Here is a 12,156-nt window from a genome sequence, read left to right on the forward strand (position 1 = left end):
GTTGGTCTGCAGCACATGAGGCTGTATCTCCTGGTTTATACTTTATTTTGTTCTTGGTGTAGATGACCACAACGCTGCATGTGGGGTGCCAGAGCAATTTGGAGGGGTTCCGTTGTACGTTAACCAGGTGAGCAGTGCTGTAGATGTCATTATGTGTGGAGTAGTAGATATACACATACAGGGCAGTAAGTAAACATAGTTGCAGTTTCTATAACAGGTCAGAAAGACTCGAATTGAAGTGCTTCGGTGTAGTAGAAAGATGAGTGAATCAGGTACAAGCGTTGGGTATAACATGAGCTCATGAGCGTTTTCGAACATGTCCTTGTCTTCCATGGGTTTTCCTGTCGAATGATTTATTTCTGTTTTCCCCTTTGGCCTCTGCTGTAAACACAGCTAATGAACATGCTGTAAAAAGTATCATTAAAATACCTAATTATAATACTCCTTCCTGACAGTTTTATGATGTGCAACACAACTGAACAGAGGTTGTGAACACCAAATGGAACTAATTCTCTTATAAAGTAGTTTTGGCAAATAAAACATTCAATGTACACACTTAATCAATCAATCACATAATTTGTAAAGCGCACCACATACCCGTGAGGGTTTCAAGGCGCTGGGGGGGGGTGCTGCTGCTATTTGTCTAAGAGCCAGGTCTTGAGTTGTGTCCTGAAGGTCAGCAGGTCTTCGGTTTGTCGTAGGTAGAGGGGGAGGGTGTTGCCGGTCCTGGTGGCGCCATGGGCGAAGGATCTGCCTCCGGAAGTAGTTCTCCGGATGCGTGGGACCGTGGCCAGGGCATGGTCAGCGGAGCGGAGTTTCCTGTTGTGTACGTAGAAGGAGAGTCGACTGTTGAGATAGGCTGGGCCGGTTTTGTGGAGTGCCTTGTGTGCGTGGATCAGGAGCTTGAAGGAGATTCTTTTGTCGACGGGGAGCCAGTGCAGGATCCGCAGGTGGGAGGTGATGTGGTCGGGGCGTGGGATGTCGAGGATCAGGCGTGCAGAGGCGTTCTGGATTCTCTGTAGTCTGTTGATGAGCTTGAACGAGGCTCCGGCGTAGAGGGCGTTTCTGTAGTCGAGTCTGCTGCTGACTTGGGCCTGGGTGACTGTTTTCCTCGTGTTTGTCGGGATCCATCTGTAGATCTTGCGGAGCATGCGGAGGGTGTTGAAACAGGTGGAGGAGACTGCGTTGACTTGCTTGGTCATGGAGAGTTTCGAGTCGAGGATGACTCCGAGGTTGCGTGCGTAGTCGGTGGGAGTCAGGGGGTCCCCAGTGATGTGGGCCACCAACAGTCATCCCATGCAGAGGGGTTGGACCAGAGGATGAGGATTTCCGTCTTGTCTATGTTCAGTTTTAGGCGGCTGTCCCCCATCCAGTCTGCGACGGCCTTCATTCCCTGGTGGAGGTTGGATTTGGCGGTGAGGGGGTCCTTGGTGAGGAAGAGGATCAGCTGAGTGTCGTCGGCGTAGGAGATTATGTTGAGGTCGTGCCGTCGGGCGATGCGTGCTAGTGGTGCCATGTAGACGTTGAATAGCATCGGGCTGAGGGAAGATCCTTGAGGGATGCCGCAGATGATCTCGGAGGCCTCGGATCGGAACGGGGGGAGGCGGACTCTCTGAGTTCTGCCGGAGAGGAAGGAGGTGGTCCAGTCCAGGGCCTTGTCTCGGATCCCTGCGTGCGTAGTGTGCGGTGGCAGACGGTATCGAAGGCGGCGGAGAGGTCCAGGAGGATGAGGGCCGCTGTCTCGCCGTTGTCTAGTAGGATCCTGATGTCGTCTGTGGTGGCGATTAGGGCGGTCTCGGTGCTGTGGTTGCTGCAGAATCCTGATTGGGATGGGTCCAAGATGTTGTCTTTGAGGTGACGGGTGAGCTGGGTGTTTACTATCTTCTCGATGACCTTTGCTGGGAACGGAAGCAGGGAGATGGGTCGGAAGTTCTTGAGGTCGCTCGGACCTGCCTTAGGTTTCTTCAGTAGGGCGTTGATCTCTGCGTGCTTCCAGTTCTCAGGGAAGGTGGCGGTCTCGAAGGAGAGGTTGATGATTTTGTGCAGGTGGGGTGCGATGGAATTGCTGGCTTTGTTGAAGATGTGGTGGGGAGCGGGTCGGACGGGGATCCGGAGTGGATTGTTCCCATGGTCTTGATTGTGTCCTCGATGCTCACGTTGGCCCTCGCTGTCAGGGTGTCGTGGGCGGAGGGGTGCCGTGGGTTCGGTGCGGTCGGCAGGGGTCGTCCGGGGTCTGAAGCTGTTATGGATGTCAGTGATTTTCCGGTGAAAGAAGGCGGCGGGGGAGTCGCACAGGGCTTGCGATGGTGGGATGTTGTTGGCGTTGGAGCTGGGGTTGGAGAGTTCCTTCACGATGGTGAAGAGCTCCTTGCTGTTGTGTGCGTTGTTGTCAAGGTGGTCTGTGAAGGAGGTCCTTTTGGCGGTCCTGATGAGGTGGTGGTGGTTGCGGATGGCGTCATTGTGGGCAGTGAGGCTGTCTGGCGTCTTGTCGCTGTGCCATATGTTCTCCAGTTTCCGGCAGTTGCGTTTTGAGTCGAGGAGTTCCGGGGTGAACCAGCTGACTCTTCTGCTGGTGTCTCTGCTGGTGGGATTTTTCAGCAGGGCGACGGTGTTGGCGCAGTCGTTCATACAGCGTTCAAGGGTGAGTGCACCCTCATCGGGGTTGGAGGGGTTCGTCAGAGGGTTGAGCGCGAGGTTTGTCTGTAGTTGTTCTTGGGTGATTTTGCCCCAGCTGCGGCGGGGGGGTCTGTAGTGTGGGGTGGTGTGTGAGGGGTTTTTGGAAGGAGAAGTGGATGCAGCGGTGGTCTGTCCAGGTGAGTTCGGAGGCGTGGCTGAAGGTGACTTGTGGGCTTGAGGAGAAGATGGCATCTAGCGTGTGGCCGGCAATGTGGGTCGGCGTCGTGACGAGCTGTTTCAGTCCGAGGTTGGCGAGGTTGTCGATCAGGGTGGAGAAGTTGCTGTCGTTGTTGTTCTCCAGGTGATAGTTCAGGTCTCCGAGGAGGATGTAGTCGGTGGAGGTCAGCGTGTGCATGCTGATGAGGTCGGCGATGGAGTATCAGAATTGAGGCCGGGGTCCTGGCGGTCTGTAGACGAGGGTGCCTCTTAGGGTGGTCTTGGGGTCCGTGTGGATCTGAAAGTGCATGTGTTCGGTGGTGCTGAGGGTGTCGTTGGTGTTTGTTGAGACCCTGATGGTGTTTTTGTGGACGATGGCGATTTCTCCTCCGGCCCTGTTGGTGCGGTCTCTGCGGGTGATCTTGTACCCATCTGGGATGGCTATGGCGATGTCTGGCGAGGAGGTTTTGTTCATCCAGGTCTCGGTTAGGAAGGCGACGTCCTGCGATGCGTGTCGAGTAGGTCCCAGAGTTCGACGGCGTGTTTGTGTGCGGAGCGGGTGTTGATCAGGATGCATCTAAGCTGGTTGGGTTCCGTCGTGGCAGGCGTCTTGGCGCTTTCGCGGCAGGAGAAGCTGGAGTTCCGGCAGGTGAAGGGGCCGTGGGTGCGCCTCGGGGCGGCCTTGCAGCAGGTATGGGTCCTTCCTGGGTGGAGAGCGACGAGGGTGTTGGCGTCGTAGCGGAGGCGGACTTCGTGGCTGCTGCGGGGGTCAGGGGTACTGGCGCTGGGCGTGGTCCAGGCACGGATGGGCGCAGACGGGCTTACCTTAGGCGCGGCGCGGCAGCACAGCAGCCGCCATATAAGGGGAGGTGGGGAGGGAGGAGCAGCTGGGAGGCGGGAGGCGAGGGACGGTGGAGCGAATGGGTGCAGAGGGGGTGGGGCCGCAGGGGAGGCAGCGGCGGGGACGGGGGAAAGGAGACCGGCACGGGGCACGGACTCGAGGAGGGGGCACAGAAAAAGAAGCACAAAATCAGAGGGGGCACAGGAGTACAAGCACAAAATCAGAGGGGCACAGGGGACAGTGATACAGAATATAAGGGGGCATAGAGGTTGGTGAGGGGTACAGATATCAGAAGGGGCACGGAAGCAAGCGGTGAGCGAGGGGCAGGAGGGCACAGAAGAGGAGCGGGCAGACAGGCAACGCAAGCAACAGGCACAGTGGAAATGAACTTTAGGCCACCACTGCCCACCAGGGATGAGGCGCAGGTGGAGCCTGCGGGTGGAGGAGGGCCTCGATATCACCGGCGGTGGCAGCAGAGACAGCGGGGGTGACGGCGGAGCTGCAGCGGGTGGGAGCGACCTACCAGGAAGGTCAAGGGTAGTGAATGTAGTGAATATTATCACAGTCTAGATTCATAAGTAGTTTTAATATGTACAAAGAATAAATGAACCAGAACCAACAATAAGTACCAAAAATTGCTCATAAATTATGCACAAATTCAAATGAACAAACAAAAAAAGGTTCATTCCATTAGATTTGCCAGAACAGAATTAGATATCTTTTCCACCAATAAGGTCACTGTTAGCTTTGCTGGGCTTGAGCTGCCTCCTCAAAGGTGTCCCTACCTGGAACTTACTCTGGCTAGGAGGAGGCCAAAATAGAGAGTCCCATGGTGAAGAAAAGATCGTAATTAACATGAATATTGTGTATTTGCAAACCATACTTGTATCCCACGGCATTCGCCTGACACGACAAACATCTCTTTAGACCAGAAATAAAGTGTTTTGAGCGTCTCAGCAAATTACAGACGTATATGTGACTAAATACATTTGAAACGCACAGTGTACCTCTTAATGCAATGTATGGTTTTCGGTAGCCCTGGCAACTCCCACTGCTCATGTCATGCATAAAAAGCAGCCATTTGAGCTGCAGGTCATAGGCTTGAAAGCTGCCAATGGCTTACTTCTCCTGTCTTGTCATGAGACATGATTTAAGAGCAAACAAATGGAGGACAGAGTGTGAGCTTGGGGCGGATGCCATGAACCAGCATTGATGGGTTTCCGTATTATGCAACCTTTCAGAAAGCATGCAGGTTGAATGATGTGCCCGATACTCCAATTAACGGCAATTATTAAGTGTGAAGGAGTTGTAAGTCATAGTGTATGCTCTGACTAATTACAACATTCAACTTGTTTTCCCTTTAAAGATAGTGGAACCGATCACCATTTTGCTTTGATTAATTACTTGTATGCTTCATTACTCTGAGCCTTAGCCCTCTTGTCACCATTCTCACAGCAGTCATGTTAGAAATGGGGTTTCTGGTTGGCTAGGGTATGTCCCTAAGCCAGGCAGAACCCACCACTCTAGTCAGGGTAAGGGAGAGACACACACACAAGATAACCCCTGCTCACACTCTTGGTAGCTTGGCAGAGCAGTCAGGCTTATCCCAGAGGCAATATGTAAAGCGTTTGTGCAACACACACACACACACACACACACACACACACACACACACACACCAGTGACACACAAGGCACACCACAAAAGAGACTCCACACAAGGTTATATAAAAAAATAGCACCTTGTATTATTGGTAAAACACATTAGACCACAATCACATAAAGTAAAAGCAGTTTGCCAACTAGGCAATTGTCATAAGCATGAATAGTGCTAAAGCATGAATATTTAGGTATTGTACACATGATAGAGCATTAGGAAATAGTCATTTCATTGATACTTATCACATAGACATGTTATGGACCCTACACAAAATACCAGACGATGAATACACAGTCAGAGGCGCACAGAATGGTAAAGCAAGAAAATGCCCACTTTCTAAAAGTGGCATTTTCAAACACATAATTTAATAACCACCTTTAATAAAAGGTGTATTAGTAAATTCTGAATTCAGAGAGTCTAAACTCTATGTTGTCCCAATTGAAAGTTACACAAGTAAAATGTTACAGTGCAGCTACAATGATAGCCTATGGGACAGATGGACTTTCAATAGTAAAAAACAAAATACTATTTCACCATCAGGACACATCACACACATCAGAAAATGTCCTACTTTTCACATACACTGAACTCTGCCCAGTGGGTTAACTTGAGCCTAACTGAGAGGTGCTTTACAAAAAGGGAAGGTTTTGGGCCTGTCTAGTGGGTGCACTTGCCAGCTCGACATGGCAGTTAAAAGTTGCCCAAGCAGACACTGCAGTGTCAAATTCTGAGACACATTTACAGGGCAACTCATGTGGGTAGCACAACCAGTGTGGCCCCACTTGTAGCATTTGATATACAAGCCCTGGCACACTCAGTGCACTTTATAAGGGACTTACAAGTAAATCAATATGCCAATCATGGATAACCAATCATATTCACAATTTATATAGAGAGCATATGCACTTTAGCACTGATCAGCAGTGGTAAAGTGCCCAGAATCCTTCAGCCAACAAAAACAGGGTTAGAAAAATAGGAGACAAAAGATAGATAGACTTTGAACCTCGGTCAGGTTTGACTTATCCTTGAAAGAAGTGATACTGGATCCACTTCGGATAGTAGTGTATGATTCCATTATACATTTTATGTATGTTTAACCATATACACCACAACATGGATGCCAATCGGCTGCCGTAGTACATTATTGGTGGTCTCTCCCGGATTCATATACCTACCCATGTATTGTTATGTATGACCACATGACAACTTGCACGTTACAAAATGGATGCCATGAATTTGAGGGCAATCCATGTGACCAATTTATCTAGGTGATACACTGAACCCCAGTCATGTATAATTTAAACCTTGGAAATAGGGACTTGGTCCACTTTGGATAATATTGTATGACTTTAATACACACGTTCGACTTTCGTTATAACTGTCATTTATGTATGAATTAATACATTCACATATATGTATATATGGACACTTCAAAATGGATGCCAATTTGCTTAACTAATTCATGTATTATGTGGTCCCTCTTTGATTTCCATTCCCCTATGTATTGCTAGCCCTTTCCCATAGCAAATTGTGTTACCAAGCTTGCTGTGCAAGCGAAACGCGTTACCTGGAATAAAGACCAACTACTGGTGCTTTTGCTAAAACCTCTGAATGATCGCTTTATTGTGTGCTTGAAATGTTCATGTGCTGCGTGCTCCGCAAACTATTAGCGATCTACTGCAAAGGAAGAGGGAAAACTATGATATATATATATATATATATATACATTATCCAAAGGCCCAAAGGCAGATCACACAACAGCTCCTCGCCAGTCCTCCGGCATTCCTCCTCACAACGTGCCCCCAACCCTCGTATTAACAACTTGCCGACGCGTTTCAAAGCTATGACGCTTCTTCTGTGCAGGAAAAGCAATTCGCACTCATAACTTTCAAGCATCTTTATTTGCTACGTAGCCTTCTAGTGGGCGGTCCCCAGGACTGCTTGATTCCATGGCAGTCTGGGATGCTTAGTCCAGTAGTCTGGATTGCATGATTGTGTCCGAGTGAAATTAACCCTAAGTGGGTGACTTGCTGCATGCCAGTAGATCCAATCATACTCCTAAGGTAGGAACAAGGCATTAAGGGGCAAGTGTTTTCCGTGGGCTCGCTGTGCTGCATAATGGGCAAAAATCAGTTTCTGCCCGTAGCCTCACCGCAGTCTCACCTTCCCATAGCGTGATGGAGCTCCTCATCGTGGTTAGGGAGCCACACAACAATATTATCCAACAAGGCCCTAAGGCAGATTCTGAGGGCACACAACAGCTCGCCAGTCCTCCGGCAATCCTACTCACAACTTGCCCCCAAACCTCGTATTAACAACTTGCTGACGCGTTTCGAAGCTATGACGCTTCTTCTTCTGGTCAGGGAAAGCACACAGCAATTCGCACTCGTAACTTTCAAGCATCTTTATTTGCTATGTAGCCCTCAATGGGTGGTCCCCAGGACTGCTTGATTCCATGCCAGTCTGGGATACGTAGTCCAGTAGTCTGAATTGTGTGATTGTGTCGGAGTGAAATTATCCCTAAGTAGGTGACTTGCTGCATGCCAGTAGATCCAATCATACTCCTAAGCTAGGAACAAGGCATTAAGGGGCAAGTTTTTTCCGTGGGCTCGCTGTGCTGCATAATGGGCAAAAATCAGTTTCCGCCCGCAGCCTCACCGCAGTCTCACCTTCCCATAGCGTGATGGTGTTCCTCATCGCGGTTAGGGAGCCACACGACAATACTATCCAACAAGGCCCTAAGGCAGATTCTGAGGGCACACATCAGCTCGCCAGTCCTCCGGCATTCCTCCTCACAACTTGCACCCAACCCTCGTATTAACAACTTGCCGACGCGTTTCAAAGCTATGACGCTTCTTCTGTGCAGGAAAAGCACACAGCAATTCGCACTCATAACTTTCAAGCATCTTTATTTGCTACATAGCCTTCTAGTGGGCGGTCCCCAGGACTGCTTGATTCCATGGCAGTCTGGGATACGTAGTCCAGTAGTCTGGATTGCGTCATTGTGTCCGAGTGAAATTATCCATAAGTGGGTAACTTGCTGCATGTCAGTAGATCCAATCATACTCCTAAGGTAGGAACAAGGCATTGAGGGGCAAGTTTTTTCCATGGGCTCGCTGTTCTGCATAATGGGCAAAAATCAGTTTCCGCCCGCAGCCTCACCGCAGTCTCACCTTCCCATAGCGTGATGGTGTTCCTCATCACGGTTAGGGAGCCATGCGACAATATTATCCAACAAGGCCCTAAGGTAGATTCTGAGGGCACACATCAGCTCGCCAGTCCTCTGGCATTCCTCCTCACAACTTGCCCCCAACCCTCATATTAACAACAGGGGGGGGGCAGATTTTCTATATAAAAAAAATGCCCACTGGACCTCCTGGGAGTGTTTAGTGGAGAGTGGCCCCTTGGGAAAGAGTCACTCCCCTTTGGGGGCTTATGATATTGGCTGTTTGCCCCATGGGGGGGCAGATTTTGCCATTTTTAGGTCGAGCATTCGAGACCTCTTGTATGTACTTTAGTATATACTTATATGTTTATATGGTTTGTGGGCTCTGGAGATCAGCCCTAGGACTTGTCTGCTTCCGCTTAGGGACTTTTTTTCTGTTCAACTGACTATTTAACTGTCGATAGAAAATGACCAGCAGAGGTCAGTATAATACCAGAATTGTGTTCTGCTGATGGACTTACATTATTTAAATTTTTCTGGCAAATGCTCTATTTAACTCTTAGGATAGAAAACGACCAGCAGAGGTCTGTAAAATACCAGAATCACTTTAACATTTTTTAGTTTTCAGTCCATAGAAATTGTCTTCCACGAGCACCCATAGACAATAATATTTTTTTTAAATCTTGTATTTTCAGTGATATGACCACCGAAGGCCCAGATTTTATATTAAAAACAGGGCTTTGGACTACACCATTTCCCAATGAAAGGCAATATTTCTCTCCGTGTGTCACGCAGTTTGGTGCTTACTTTCCCTCCATGTCAAAGAACAGCAGATGTTTCAGTGCGCAGACTAATGTGCTGCATAGCTAAATACATATAAGGTCCCAAAGGTGAGACCAATTGCATTGCAAATGCTTGTTTAATGTAGGGCCCACTAGGCCACCAGAGAGGTATTTGTGGAGAGTGATCCCTTGGGCAAGGGTCACTCTCCTTTGGGGTCAATATTTGTGGCTGTGGCTGCCCCCCAGGGGGCCAGATCACCATGTTTTTTTTTTAATTGGGCCCAGTAGACCACCATGGATTTTTTGTGGGGTGTGGCCCCTTGGGCAAGGGTTGCTCCCATTTGGTGAGCATTAATTTGGCCATTTCTGCCACCCTGAGGGGCAGATTGGCTGATTTGTTTTTGGTAGGGCCACTAGGCCACCCGCGGTTTTTTTTAATGTTGGGGAGCGGCCCCTTGGACAAGGGTCGCTCCCCTTTATGGGAGTGTTAGACCTGGCACCTTGGCGTGAGTCTCCCTTCCACTTTTTTGTCGCTGTGCCTCATGTGTTTTGCTGGTGTTAGCTGCTCAGAGCGCTGTGCCACTGCCAACCAGTGCCACAGTGCAAGTGCTCCCTATTTAAAATGTATATGTTGGTTGGATTCCATGATTGGCTTATTTGGTTTACTGTCAGACCCCAGTAAAGTGCACCAGGAGTGCCCAGGGCTTGTAAATACAAATGCTGCTGGTGGGCTTGCAGCACTGGTTGTGCCACCCACAGAAACGGCCTGGTAAAATGTATCTAAGGGCTGCCATTGCAGAACCTGCGTGCAGTCTGGTACTGTCATGCTGACTGGGTAAGTGCACACACTTGCCAGTCCCTAAACCTTCCCTTAACTTCATATTAGTCACCCCTATGGTAGGCCCAAGGGCAGGGTGCATTGTAAGCATAAGGTAGGACAAGCCCTGATGTGTGTGGCATGTCCTAATAGTGAATTACAGCCATTTTCGTTTTTCACTATTGTAAGGCTACCTGTTCTCCATAGGCCAGAATGGGCTGTCAGAAATGTTACATTCTATGATCCTAACAGACCCAGGGAACATGGTAGAAATTCGAGTTTAGTATGCCTGAACTCAGAATAATAAAATACATCTTTTAGTAAAATTTATTTTAATATTCTGTGTTTGCAAATACCACTTTTAGAAAGTTGGTATTTGCTTGCTTGACCATTTCAGCCCGCCTCTGCTATGATGTGTATCTGCCTGTCTGGTTGTGTGAGTGACAGGGCTGGGGAAACCCAGAGGGGCAGGGCTAGGTAGCCTGGTGGTGAATAGGAAGATTGGCAGTCAGATGGGTGGGAGGAGTACACCTGGGCTCTGAATAGGGTTGTGCTCTGCTACCACAATGCTGGCTCCACCTCCTGCGGAGCGGCTGATGTCTCTGCCCTGCACCCTGAATAGAAAGGCAGAGTCATGTCAACAGAGTGCTCAAGAACTGGTTTGGACTGGGCAAAGGCCCCTCTACCCTAGAGGAACAAAGGAATTAGGGGTATAGGTATTGGGACCCTGCTCCCAAGAAATTAGATCCTGCTGAAACAAGAAGAACCTCTGCCAGAGGAGAAGGAACTGGGAAAGCTGTAGGAGGAGTACTGTCCCTGACCTGGGGGATTGGCCTGCAGTGGTTGCCTTGCTGCTGAAGGAGAGGAGAAAGACTACTAAAGACTTTGCTTCAACTTGTGCTTTGAAAAGATCTCCAAGGGCTTGAACTGAGCTTGCCCCCTGAACGAAGTCCCAGGACCAGTGGACTTCACCCCCAGCTCCCCAGAGTCTTTTGGAAGTGCCTGCTGCTGTTGTTGGGCCTTCTGAGGGACTGCGCGTCGCAAGGAGCTGAAAGCGCGACGCAAGGAAGAGAAGCGTGCCGCCGTCGGAGCTGTTGCTGTTGCATCTCGCAGAGAGTGTCGCCGCTGCAGCATCGCATCGAGCGGAAGCGTCTCGCATCCTTCCGGAAGTGTCTCGCAACGCCGAAGAAGCGTGTCGCCATCGCAGCCATCGTAGCTGTCGCATTGCACCGCATCGAGAGAAGAGTCTCGCATCGAGGAGGAAGCGTGTCGCCATCGCAGCCATCGTAGTTGTCGCATTGCACCGCAACCAGAAAAGCGCCTCGAATCCACGGAGAAGCCTCTCGCAGAAGGGGTGTCGCCGCTGCAGCATCGCATCGAGCGGAAGCGTTTCGCAACGTCGGAGAAGAGTGCTGCTGCCAAGGCCGCTGTCTGACTCATCGAGTCGAGCCTTCTCGCAACATCGGAAAAGCTTAACGCATCTGGAAGATCCCGTCTTTATTTCTTTTGCACCAAGAACTTCAACGCATCTGCATCGCTGCAACACTTTCGTTGCCCTGCGTGTCGCATCTAAGGTACATTGACTTAAAGTGTCGCATTTAAGAACTTAAGAGAAACTAAGCAATCTTCTACCAACTAAGCAACCGTATTGTGTATTTTTAATCGTTTAATGGTCTTGTGATAATCCTATATAAAGAATCCTTATTTTTAATATAAATACCTGTGTGGTGTCCATTTGTAGTGTTGTCACTTGGTTACTGTATGTGTTCACAAATGCTTAACCTATAACACTCTGAGATAAGCCTTGTCTGCACGCGCCAAGCTACCTAGAGGGTGAGCAGGGGTTGTCTTAGTAGTGTAACCCCTTACCCTGACTAGAGGAAAGGTTCCCTGCTTGTCACAAGTACCTACCTGTGCCAACCAGAGAACCCGGATTCTAACATTGGTGGTCAGCGGTGAGGATTCTGGACTTGCATTTGTGACTCATGTACAGTGATTGGTGAATACTACTTAGTGAGTGCAGACCTTAAACGCAACCAATACTTGTTGGTAGATTTCT

At 49.4% G+C, this 12,156-nt stretch overlaps 1 protein-coding gene across 1 annotated transcript in view; it reads right to left on the bottom strand.

Annotated features, from left to right (window-relative positions):
* Positions 1-12,156, bottom strand: part of TMEM117 (transmembrane protein 117) — a 1,887,095-nt gene that overhangs the window by 428,633 nt on the left and 1,446,306 nt on the right. The gene's annotated exons all lie outside the window — the stretch shown is intronic.

Source organism: Triturus cristatus, chromosome 4_1, assembly GCF_964204655.1.
Source record: "Triturus cristatus chromosome 4_1, aTriCri1.1, whole genome shotgun sequence".
NCBI lineage: Eukaryota > Metazoa > Chordata > Amphibia > Caudata > Salamandridae > Triturus > Triturus cristatus.